This window comes from Nuphar pumila, chromosome 7 (genome assembly GCF_984573655.1).
Source record: "Nuphar pumila chromosome 7, dmNupPumi1.hap1.1, whole genome shotgun sequence".
Lineage (NCBI taxonomy): Eukaryota > Viridiplantae > Streptophyta > Magnoliopsida > Nymphaeales > Nymphaeaceae > Nuphar > Nuphar pumila.
The window spans coordinates 28,923,392-28,937,399 of record NC_143255.1 but is presented as its reverse complement, the minus strand read 5'-3'; positions in this window follow the sequence as shown (position 1 = coordinate 28,937,399).

Here is a 14,008-nt window from a genome sequence, read left to right as displayed (position 1 = left end):
AGTGCCAAAAGTGAGCTCTAGTTTTCCCCAGTGGCTAGCTACCACTTTATATATATATATATATATATATATATATATATATATATATATATATATATATATATATATATATATATATACACACAACAACAACTACGCCTTCATCCCAAAATCTCGTTCATTTTCATAAGGTATGACTAAGTTTTTATGCTAGCTGTCTGAGGCCTACCGTAACCCTCCTCCTTTATCCGGGCTTGGGACCAGCAGTGTATAACTAAACAGTTAGACACAGGCGGAGTTTATATATATATATATAAAAGGATAATTTTTAAGAGCCACACACTTGCTATCTTAATGAATGTGTACCCTGCCCACACATTTTAAAGTGGGAAATGACACGGATAAAGTGAATGAAAAAAGAAAAAAACTACATTTTTTTTCAAATGTGGTACATGAGATATTTTCAAGTGAAAATTTCCATCAATAAGATGGATCCACACTCGGACGAAAGCAGCAATTTTTTCTTAATTGTAGGCCTACTAACTAGTAAAGATCAGACTAATTGGGTGCTGTGAATTTCGACCCGTTTCCATGTCTCTTTCTTCGCTAAGAGGGAGCTAAAGTTTTCTTCTAAACTACTATTATGTGGTATTGATGATAAGGACAAAAAGTTTTTTAGTCCAAATCCAAACTAAATGATACTTGCATGAGAGTCATGTCCTTTTCTTCTTTTACTTTCTTAGGAAAGTGATAATGTCTTCCTATCTTAAGTTCCCCTCCAATGTCACAAGAATACTCCAATTCACTCTCGTGTCGTGTCTCCTCATGAACTAATCTTAATGAAAAAACTCACAAAAATTGGTGCAACTCGTCCTTTTTACCGTGTCCTTGTGACATAGATTCACCTCAGGTCCTCAGCTATCTGTCTTCTATATATAGGGAAGAATCCCTTAATTAGTGCAAATCTGTTATCTGTATAATCCACATCAATCTTAAGGAATCATTACCAAAATCAAGGAGATTCATTTACTTAACAGATTAGTATAGATCTAGAATGTATAAGGGATCCTAACCAAATCAAGACGGAAATTTCGTTTGCTAACTTGAACAAGTCTGTCCGTATCTTAACAATTATTTGGCATTTATCCCTTTTTAAAAAATGGATATTTAATTACTGAAATCAATTCTATTGTTGTTAAAGTTGATGATGGGGTATGGTATTTTAAATTTTAAATTTGATTTGCTTTGCAAATAAAATTTAAAATGACAACTTTTTGTGGTCAAAGCAACTACTTTGTTTCAAATATAAGAGATATTTGGTGATTTTAGCGAATGTAAGCAAATGAGAGAGAGAGAGAGAGAGAGTTCACATTTACTGTTATCCCATTGTGCGAAAAAAAGTTGGATTTTTATTAGATGATCAATGTTCATAATAAAAATTAAAAACTAACTTTAACTGATCTAAATATATCACAAGCTAGCTAAATGGGCTGACCCCTTAGCTTAAGGTTTGACTCCTACCGAGTGTGCAGGTGCCTTTCACTGGTGTCATTTTATAGAGACTTGATTTTTAAACATAACAAGGTCATTTTACATTTCTAGTAGCACAGTCAACCATCTAAGGGCTGTCCAACAAGTAGGACAAAGATCAAAGGCCAAGTGGGTCCTGATCCATTACAAACCCAAAATTGATTCAACTTAATCAAGTAATTAAAATGCCAGGAGGTATTGATTAATTAAGTGGAAGCAGGATCGTGATCTCCCAAACCAGATCATTCGGGCTTACCCACCTAGCAGGTCCATTTTCTCTCTTATTTGTAGTAGGCAACAGGCCCACCCGATCAGGTCTGAGCCTCTTTAGACTCGGACTGCCAAGCCATTTGGGGTGACCTAACCCATTTATTAGAAACATCTCTTATATCTGGCTGAGTCAAATGGACCTTACACACTGTGCTATATATATATATATATATATATATATATATATATATATATAGAGAGAGAGAGAGAGAGAGAGAGAGAGAGAGAGAGAGAGAAGGGTAGGTGCCTGACTTTGTATGCCTACCGAGCTTGGATAAGGTTTTTAGGTGGTTTTTCATAAATCTGGCCCTACAGATGTGTTCTATCGATTTACTGAGAAATTGCACTTGGATCATGTTTTTTTTGAGAAAAAAATGAATTTTTAAGCATTGAATATATTTTTTTTAAATTATACACCGTTGACTTTTTAATCTTATAAAAACCTAACTTGGTGATGGAATCGGACACTCCAAAAATCGATTCCCACAAAATCAAGCATGTGCATCACATCTGTATGGTCAGATTTTAGAAAAAATAGAAATAATCCTTCCAATGCTCGGAAGCCACAAAAAAAAGTGTCAAGCATCTACCCTTATTATATATATATATAGAGAGAGAGAGAGAGATTTGGGACCATTTTTTTTTGTGCAGATAGAGTGTATTTTTTGTCAAATCCTGGCAGCTTAAAATGTTCAATTCTATGAATAAAAAGGAAGAATGTTTCCCAAAAAACTGGATTTTTTTTATAATACAAGAAAACCTACATTGACTCCTCATCAGCCGGACGGCAGATCAGGTGCAATCGCATTGCACACTTCAGTGTGCCGCTGCACCTTTGCCCTTCATTTTATGTTGGGCCCCACAGCTGACAAGCTGTACTCCAGAGATGAAGGGAAGTCAAGTGCAGCCGCACACTAACAGTGTGCAATGCTATTGCACATGATCCTCCCTCCACTCACATCAACAAAAAAACTTCATGGCCATCACCCTGCTCTCTTTTTGTCTTTTTTTTTTGTTGGGCCAGAAGTAAAAAGTAAAAACCCTATCACTGATCATACAATGGCAGGCCTCAAATTGGTAAAACCCTTTAAGGGTGTTTGATTCTCCGTCCGCCGGGATGCACATATGCTGAGTTGGTAATTAAATTCCACGGAAGGTTATTTGACGGCCGCCGCTGTTCCGTGCCCGCATGGGACAGCGAAGAACCTCCAACAATGTGGACAGGGCAGAACAGTGCATCTCGTCTTGTTCGCAGACATGCGTAAACGTTCTGGAGCATACTGTCCACATGCATTCGCGATTCAGACACACCTTTAGGTTATCTCGACATATTGGGACAACCCTATGGGGTTTCGAATTGTAGCCATCACATATCAATTAGTGACAAACCATGGTTGCCCTGAATTGGCGCCGTCTCCTTGCCACTAGAAAGCCTCCTGCTTTGGCTTACGCATAAGAGGGGGCAAGGATCAAGGGAGCGGCTATGTGCCATGGCTAAGAGACCTGCACTGCACTCTGCAACTGTGGGCCCCATGCAATACTGTCATGTAATTAGCTATGACACTTAGCCATGTCACTTAACCCCTCCTTTGATCTCAACTCGCATAATGTTGGGTGTAAAAAGAGGAGGTGAGAGAGAATTCAAATGAAGAAAACATGGGCTGTTTTTCTTTTGGAAAATGTTGGACTTGATGATGTGGAATAGTCTCATATTGAATAGGTTTGAGTTTGTTGTGGGCTTTATAACCTACATGTAAACTCTTACACTTGTTACTAAGAACAAGAGGATGGGATGACTACCACACACCCGCGTGCACACACGCCCGACCGCCGTGCCGAGCTGGGCCGGTTCGGGGCTCTTTAGGGCCATATCCAATCAAGACCGAAGTACCTTTTTGCCCAAAGTTTTTGTGTTTATTTGGATGCTTTAATGAGTTATGAGAAATGATAATGGGTCATGACTCCTCGTAGTTTGTGCCCGTTAATGAGTCTTGTCTCTTCAGATTCCGTTAACGGATCTCGACTCTTCGGAGTCCATTAACGGGTCTCGGCGCCTCGGATTTCGTAACGGGTCTCTTCCACATTTTGTAACCGTTCGTGGGTTATAAAACAGGGTTAAGGCTAGGGTTACGAGAAGGTTGTACGCATTATTCTGAGAAAGGCTCTGCGTTTTCTCTCCCTGTTGCTCTCTCTCTCTCTCCTGAGTTTTCTCTGAAGGGGTTTTCTGCAATATCGGTTCGTAGAAGTTGTCTTCGAAGGACGATTCGTCTGAGTGCACCGGTTCTGATCGTCGAGGCTATTGTATCCTGGTGAAAGGATGTCGGACCCTATTTGCACTGTATGTGGGGCGAATCTTCTCTAAGGAGAGTACTTTCGTACGCCTTAGCCTATTACATAATCTAAATATGTTCATGTTGTTTTTATGGTGTTCTATGCAACCGTTTCATGATTTGCTTTTGTCTGGATTTTGGTATGATGCGAAAATCGACATGCTTGCTCCATGTTTCTATTTTCGATCTACTGTTAATCATGATTTGTATTCTGCTGCATATCTTGATTTATATCATGTTTTATATAATCATGTTGATTGTGAAATTGCGTGATCTGAAAAACGATCCAACACATAAGAGACAGACTTCTGTAGATTTTGAAGGAAAAAAAGAAGAAAAACACCTGTGATTTTAGTTGGGCAAAGTTCAAGTGCATATTTGCCTAACATCCTTTTTTTGCACTCAACATACAAGTTTGTTGAAATGGCATATAGCCTGACAAACACCTTTGTCTTCACATATTTGTCAAGAATTTTGTTGGGGGCATATACATCCTCAACCCAGTTGGCATGGCCATTACAATTGCAATCACCCATGCAATTCAAGTAATGGGGCCCACCAATCATGCATAATAGGGACGTTGAAAATGGGTGGGGAACCCTTGGTGGGTCCGTGGGCTTAATTTGTCCGGTATGGAGTAGGCTTTAAGAGGGTCAGTATCACAACCTTAATGGCCCATGGTGCTGTAATAAGATTGATTTCACATGTAGATAAGACACAAGAAACACATCAGTTCTGGATCTTTTTGTTGAAAATTCATTATCCCAATTTGGATCCAGCACTAATTGAATCGGCCAGGTTCATACATGGCGAAAATGGATCTGGTTGAGCTCAGTCACAACTAAGGGTGGACATCCGACCAGATATAGGCTAGGTTTCCGCTGCCATATATAGATGAAGCCAATAGATCTCGAACCTAAACCAGCCTGGTTAGCAAACAGGCTGGGTTCCAGCCTCTAGGTAGGGCTGAAACATTTTTTCAATAGAGCCTGATCAAGCCCGGCCAGTTTATTAATGGGGCTTAAAGGGTTTCATCAGGGCCCAGCCTAATCAGCCCTGGCAGCCCGAATTCGACAAGGGCCAGGAGAGGTCTGTGTCTAGGTTGGGACCTAACTCAACCTAAGTCGAGGCAGCTCGGCCCCTGTCCACCACCAGTCACAACTCAAAAGATTGATCTTGGGCACTTATTTTGCGACTCCAAAAATCACTTGGAAGTTGGCCTTTTTACTGCCACGGAAATGGCCCTAACCCCTTATGTGATGTCAAGCTTGCAAAATTTACTGTCATGAAGCATAGCATAGACTAGTCTGGCTGAAGACCATGACAACACCAAGCTGCCATTACCATCATCACCTTAAGGGTGCAATTGAATCCCTCAGATCCAAGGGTTAATAGACTAGAGAATCTTGGATGTGAGATCTGAGGATCTCTAATCTGAACCCATCATCCCCTCTCTCTCTCAACCATCAGATTTTTAGTTCTCAGATTTTTGGATATAAGATCTACCACTTCAGGGTGTTGGATTAGGGCTGGTAAACAAACCGAACAGGGCATGTTTGGGCTCGGCTCATGTTTGTTTTTAGCCGAGCCGAGCTTGAGCTCAGCTCGTCCCTGAATGAGATGAGCCGAACACAAGCTGGCTCTTGTAAAAACATTCCATGTCATTTATACATAGAATATATATAATACTTAAAATATATGTTTTTTTTATATATTACACTTAATAGTTCATATTTTATGTATGTATTTTTTTATTCATCTTTTTCTTTTTATATGTATTTTATGCATTATTCTTTTCATATATTACACTTAAAATATTATATTATACATAAATTTTTTTTTATCTATACGAGCTATCCCAAGCCAAGTCCAGCCAAACACAATGTGTTCAGGCTCAACTCATTCAAGCTAAACGAGGTGCTTGTGGCTTGGCTCACCAGCTATACAAACCCATCATGAATGAGTTATTGACGAGCCGAGTCACGTGCTGCTCAGTTTGTTTACCAGCCCTAGGTCATATCAAGGTGTGGGCCTCATGCAAATTAGTCAAGTTCAGGAACAACTAAGCATATGGGGATTATCTGGATGGAATCCAAAACAGCCAAAAATTATAAAATCACCATACTGGATCCAACCCATTTGCATCCCTACCCATCAATAGAATCATCTTCATTGGCATATGTCTTCTGCTCATGTCAACATCAACAATGCTAGTATATACATAATGCTAGTATATACATGACTATGGCCACACCACTACCATCACCATTCACATCATCATTGTCATAACACGTGAATCAATCTTGATGGCACTGACCAATAGGGGCTCCGGGCAGGAGCAGTTAGTGCACGTCACCTTGTGTTGGGATGTTGCAAGTTCGAATCCCACGGTATGGTTGTATAAAGTCTGCTTAACCCCAGCTTTCTCTGTTGAAAAAAAAAACACTTGATGGCACTGCAACATCCATAAGAAAAAGCATTTATATACACTAATAGTGAATAGGGTACACTCAATTCATTAGGCACAGGCGAGACACTTGCAAATTATAGAGACTACATGAATAATCGGTTCATAATAATTCTTGATAAATTATTTGATCATTTGTTTTTTTTTTCACTAATCATGCTTTCTGAGACTGATAATATTAAGCAACTACCAAGTCGTCTGTAAAAGATAAAAAACAAGATTGGCCCGTCACTAACAAAACTAAAACTCACATTGCCCAGAGCTTAACTCATGCCATATGCGTCAAACTATCATGGGGCCAACCTGTCCCACTATGACCAATTTCCAGAGGAAGGTATTGTAAGTCTTTAACATTTGCTTGCTGTTATATTCAACTGCACCAGATCAATTGCCCCATTGATTATTTATTGTGAAAGGCTAGTAGGTGCATTGACAAGAACGGCACGTTGCCCACAATCAATGATATAAGCAAGCATGCATGATCCTGTCATCAATACGTAATCCTCTACATATTTAAATTTCAATAGGTGCACATTAGGTATATGGGACAAGCCTTGATGATGATGATGATGATGATGATGATGATGAAGCACTGTGAGACTGAGATAGAGAGAGAAAGTGTTATGGGTGTTAGGGAAAGACTCAAGGATCACACTATTGATAGATCAAAGAAACAAAAACAGGAAGAAGAGAGAGAAAAAAATCAAACACATAAAAATACAAAGATTTTACATAATTCGACAAAAGTTGCCTACCTCCACGGCCACACTGAGATCCTTTATTAGTTTGAGAAAACACACACACTGGCAATTACAAAAGATGGATTGTCTTCTTTAAATCCAAGGAGGAGTCTAGGACAACCTATATAAGAGTAAAATTACAAAACTACCATTTAAATATTTCTGCTTTGGAGCTCTTGCCCTAAACTCTCACTTTACGGGTAAGAGACGCTGTCCCCTACAACCCTCGCCAACTTACCGCAAAGTTGGATCTGCAGAAATTAGAGATTTATATCAAAGTAATAATCCGACTCCACACTCTAACAATGGGTGCATTGAAGTCTGAACCCACTTCACTTCATCGCCCGTTTCGATATAATTTGAAAGAAAAAATGAAGGTTTGTGGTGGTAACATGGGCATCATGAACCATTCTAATATTTTATATTTTTTTATCAATTAACAGGTAGGAGTTTTCTTGTGCAATTTGGAAATCATTTCTTTCTTGAAGAGGATTATGAGAGTTTTGGGTGTATTGGATATTTTCAAGGGTTTCAAAATTAGAGTTGTGTGATGACTAGGGATGGCAATGGACTGGGGCGCTCCACCCCCACCCCGCCTCCATCCCTGCATGGGTTTGGATTTTAACCTCCACCCCCGCCTCCATCCCCATTTCATGTCCTACATCCCCGGTCCAAACGGGGGTGAGGCTGGGCGAGGCCCCATTTTTCCTTGATTGGTCCATTGCCATCCCTTACAAGGATTTGGGATGGGGCAGGGCAAGGCAAGGCAAGGCGGGGATCAGGACGAGGAAGGGGCAGGGCGGGGGAAAGTGTAAGTCTATCCTCACCTCCATCCCCGTTTCATGTCCTTCATCCCTGGTCCAAACGAGGCGAGGCAGGGTGGGGCGGGGTCCCGTTTACCCCGGGTCCATTGCCATCCCTAATGATGCTTCTGCATCATCTCAGTTGAGCATAGTAAATCTTCCCTCCTCCTTTGCCCGTGGACGTAGGTCATAAACAGAACCACGTGTACTTTGTTCTTCATTTTGCTATCTTCTTTATTGTTGTTGTTTTTTTTGTTTAGTTTTGCTTGTATTTTCTTAACAGAAGGGAATCTCAAATGGTCAAGACTCACCTGGCATAATGATTTAAGAAGTATTCTTAAGCCATCTCTAACAAGAACGTGCAAAAGGTTGACCACACCACGAAACCTATGTCACAATGACACACCATTGGGTGAAGTCAGACTCGCTATGCATGCTGACACGACCCTGACCCATACAGACTATTTATTAACTTTCTAACGCATTAATAGTTTTTTTGATAAAAATGTTTTTATAAAAAAAAACATTTTACTGATTAAAAAATAAAAAAAAATCATGTCCACGTATCTTATTTTTTCAAAAAAATATACAAATTCACGTGTCAAACTCTAGTCCTAGTTGTCAACAAGGTATCCCCAAGAACATCATATAATAAGCTGAATGAAGGAAGTAGATCAACAAGGCACAGTAGAGTGAGCGTGAAAACAGTTTTGTTAGAATATGTTTACCTACAAAATATGTTTACTGGTATGAACCGAGATTTTCATAGTTTTTAAATTTTTTTTTCTAAAATTTCACCGTATCTAGATGCTTGGTTTTATAAAAACAAACTCATGGATCATCCGATTAAGATGGATATTTTAAGGCTTGAAAATCAATGGCTCGGAATTTTGAATTTTTGTAAATATTCAAGCATAAAAAATTGCATTTTTTGATCCGATTACAATGATCCAACAATCGATTCCTAGCAAACGGACCACGCCCAATGCATCTGCAGGTCAGATTTGGAAAAAAACTATGAAAATCTCGGTTCATACCAGTAAACATATTCCAGTTTCCCGTAACTGTATATACATATATTTTGAAAATACATGCAAAACACAAAGCAAAGAATGACAAACATGGGCACTAACTGATGACGATTTCTTTGAATATTTTTATTAAGGACTGAATTTTTCGTTATAATACAATTATTACGAGTTCACCTGAGATGAGGGGCAATGGTTTTGATTGGTATGAGAAGTAGACGAGGAGTCACCTAGGCCTTTCTCATCTGTGGATGCCCAATAGTGCTATTCATCCTGCAAAGAAAAGTAGTATGCCAAGAGTGGTTTTAGTTTATGAAGAAACGAACACGTGATTATAACATGCACGTGTGTGCATGCACACGAGCGCACACATAAACACACACATGCGGAGCTCAACTAACGCTAGGGATGGCAGTGGACCCGGGTGGGGAAGGGGGGCAAGGTCTCCACCCCCGCCCCGTGTCAAAATCCGAACCTCCATCCCCACACGGGGATGAATTTTAACCTACACCCCGCCTCCATCCCCGTTTCAAGTCCTCCATCCTCGGTCCAAATGAGGGCGAGGCGGGGCCCCATTTCAAGTCCTCCATCTCTTGAAGGATTTGAGACGGGGCGGGGCAAGGCGGGGATTGTGACGGGGACAGGGCGGGGGAAAGCGTAAGTCCATCCTTGCCTCCATCCCCGCACGGGGATAGATTTTAACCTTCATCCCCACCTCCATCCCCGTTTCATGCCCTTCATCCTCAGTCCAAACAGGGTGGGGCCCTGTTATCCCCCGGTCCACTGCCATCCCTAACTATCGCAGGGACACACTAGTCCCTGGTGACATGACCAGGCACTATGAGATGACCGGATATGCACGGACAGTATTTTAGTTTTTTCATATTTTTTAATAAATTTGATAATATTCCACCAAAATGCATTTTATATATTAAAATATCCAAAATAATATTTATTAATTAAAAATTAATTAAAATTTGATGCCCACGGCATGTTTTTTTAAAGGGAAATTTTAAAAAAAATCCAAATTTTGGGGCAATAATAAAACACTAGTTTTATATTGTTAAAAACACACCTAAACTTTTTCATGATTAATAAAAAGAAGCCCCAGAGTTAACTTCCATCAAAGTTATGTTAAATGTGTGATTTAATTACAAAAAGTTAGGTGCTTTTTTATTATTAACAAAGCTTTAGATGTGGTTTTCATTTTTTTTCAAAAAAAAATTATTGTTTTGAGGGTAAATCAGTAACTTTATTCAATTAACTCAACTTGGCTTAATGATAATCCAAGTTAAATTGACGGAACTGCGTTTTTTACCAACAGAACAAAAATTTAGGTGTTTTTTTAACAATATAAAAAACGTAGGTCTGTTTTTACTATCATAAAAATTCTAGGTGCGTTTTTAAAAATTCTTAAAAAATTGATGAACTCATGTTAAGTAGGGCTCGGAAAAGAGCTGAGCCAGCTCATGTTCAGGTCGTAAAGAGCTCGTTCAAACTCGTCAAATAAGCTCAGGAAGCTAAATATGAACAATAGGTATTCAGCTCAGCTCATATAAGCTCGTTACTTAGGAATTATATTTTTGATATGTTTCACATTTAGGTTTCCGTAATCCTATTTCTTTCAGCTCTAAAACATTTTGTTTTGTAAACAAGCCAGCTCGAACGTGGCTCGTTTAACTCAGGCTCATTATGAGCTTCAACTTGGCTTGGCTCGCCACAATAGTGAGTGAAGCTTGAACACTTCAAGCTCGGCTCATCCAGCTCGTTTACCATCCTTATTAATGTCAGGCGTCTACCCAATGTTAAACTCTTCTCGAGAAACCTTTGAATTGAATTGAATCAAATCGTTTGTGAATCGGAACTTTTTTACCATTGGATGATATGTGTCATTAAATTAAAAAAAACCTAGTAAAAATATAAAAAATTTGATAGTTGAATCAACACCCAATTCAGCCCCTTTTGAGTTGCATTTGGGCCGATTCAATCTGAATCGGCCGATTCAGGTCGGTTCTAACAACATTGATCAGTTCATAGCCATGTCTCTGAGAGACAGAGAGAGAGAGACGAACTATAACCATCAACATTACGAAACGAAAACAGGTTCAACCAACATTGAACCTACCGGGAAACCAAACACGGGCCCAAGACATGCCAAGGAGCCCCAAAAAAGGAAAAAAAGAAAAGAAAATGAGAGATGCAAGGAGAAAAGGAAGAAAGAAACAAGAAGCAAATACAGTTAGGCGACGAGCATCACCCAGGATCATGAATGGTCCCTGGAGGCAGATGGTGTTGCAGATCAGGGATGTTGATGCGGAGAATGGAGTATACGTTCGCCAAAATAAGGTTCACCATTTTGTTGAACACTGCCGGAATATGCTGAAAAATAGCGTTGTTGCGAGTCATCCATACGACCCACCATGACGAGAGAAGCCAAGTTCGCCAAATAATACGCCATTTGTTGCAATGACGAACTGGTTGAGGACCCCACAACAAATCATTGGCGAACGATTCCTGACGCACGCTGACCCCCGGCTTATTCCAAGTCACCTTAAAGATGTTTTGAAAAACAGAGCACTCCCAAAAAAGGTGAAAGGCAGATTCTTCAGCCGCCTCACACAACACACATTTACTCGGCAGATGAAATCCGATGGATTTGAGGAAGTTGTCAGTCTGCACCCGATTGTGTAAGATTAGCCAAGCCAGGAAACATGATCTCGGAGTGGGACCCTTGCCCCAGATCAGGTTCGTCGAAAACCGGTCCACCCCCGACGGAAGGAGAGCGAGGTAGCCTTCTTTAGAGCGGAAAGATCCGTTCGGAGCAAGGTTACAACCAAAGAACATAGACTGCGATTCAACATTGCCATTATGAGACAGAACTGCAGACCATGCTTGGATCCATGATCGCCGAAGCTTTGACATAGATCGCTGACGCACGCTTGTGGCCCCCACCAATGATTTCACACCACCGTATTTAGCTAGAAGCACGCTTGCACACGGAGACCCAGGTTGGTGTGCAAGCCAGCTCTGCTTCACGACAAGAATCATACTCCTCAGCCGGGGGTCCTTGATTCCCAACCCCCCCTATTTTGGGGTAGTCGAAGAGTGTCCCACCCTATTAGGTGGCGCTTGTTTTTGTGACCACGCCCAGACCACAGGAAGTGCGTCACTACCTGAGCTATCTTCTTACTAACCCCCATGGGCATCAGGAACATAGACATAAAAAATTCTGGCATAGCAGAAAGAACGTGCTTGATGAGAGTTGGTCTACCTGCGATAGAAAGGTAGGACGCTTGCCAGCCCAAAATTTTTTTCTGAACCCTTTGGATAGTGGTGCTCTAGGCTGTCGTTGATACACGACTGATTTGAAGCGGCAGACCCAGATAAGAGAAAGAGTTATCCGAAACCGAGCATCCGAATATCCGCTGGCCCAAGTCCAACATTGAAGCAGGGGCGTTGACCATGGAAAGACAACACTTCTCGTAGTTCAAGGATAGACCTGACATCGATTGGAAAAAAAGAAGGACAAGCTTGAATCTTAACATTTGTTGGATGGAGGCCCTTCCGAAGATAATTATGTCATCAGCGTATGTCAGGATCTGACTATGACACTCTTGAATACCGAGAGATTCAATTAGATCACCCTCCACTGCCCTCTTAACCAAGACCACCAGGCCTTCAGAGACGACGTTAAAGAGTAACGGAGACAGAGCACATCCTTGTCGAAGACCACGACCAAGTTTGAATTGTTTTCCCTTGACCCCATTGATCTGAAACTGTGATTGGGCATTGGTTACCAACTTATGCACCCAGCTAGAGAAACGCCTACCGAAGCCCAAGTTTGCCAACATGTTGAAGAAAAACGGCCAATGAACCGAGTCGTAGGCTTTATGAAAGTCAAGCTTCAGAGTGAAAAAGGCCCCCCCGCTGATCTTGAGAGAGTGCAACACTTCTGTGGCCAAAATGAATGAATGTTGAAGTCTTCTGTTAGGAATGAAGGCGAACTGAGCCTCTGAGAAAATCCTAGGAGCAATTGAACGCATCCTGTTAGCTAAGACCTTGGCGATAATGCGATATAAAATCCCTAACACTGATATAGGTCTAAACCGCGAGATATCCGATGCGGCTTCCTCCTTAGGAATAAGCGACACAATTGCTAGGTGAGAATGAACCGGCAATCGGCCATTTCGATGAAACTTGGCGAAGACACTAAGAATGTCACTCTTAACGCATTGACAGAATATGCGAAAGAAATCCACAGGATACCCATCAAATCCTGGAGCTTTCCACCCAGACGACTCCCGCACCGCCGAGACGATTTCTTCTTCGGTGAACAACCCCTGAATCGAGTTGGCTCGCGCTCGATCCATGGACAAAAATAAAGTTGAACCCATATTGCCACCTACAGCTTGGTTGCATGAATACAGGTTAGAAAAATAGTTGGAGACAGCATTGAGTACCTGATCGCCCGAAAAGGAGACACCATTGATATACAGAGTGTGAATCGCATGTCTTCGATGCCTGTGAGATGCTAACGAATGAAAGAACCTTGTATTCCCATCACCCGCTTTAAGCCAATTCACCCTTGACCACTGCTTCCAACGAATTTCATCCTTTAGACACCACGATTGCACTAGAAGAGTCAGCTCGGCCGATCTAGCATTGAGACATTCAATATATGATGCATTCATATAGGACGTATCCAAGAGAGACTGATTGATAGAAGTCAGCTCTCGCTCCCAATCCCCCAGATTTTGGAATTTACTTATTCTATTGGAGATAAGCCAAGATTTGATATCACGGGATAGACGAAAAAGCTTAACCATGCATCTTGTAGCCGCCCGGACTGCAAAGCAAGGTC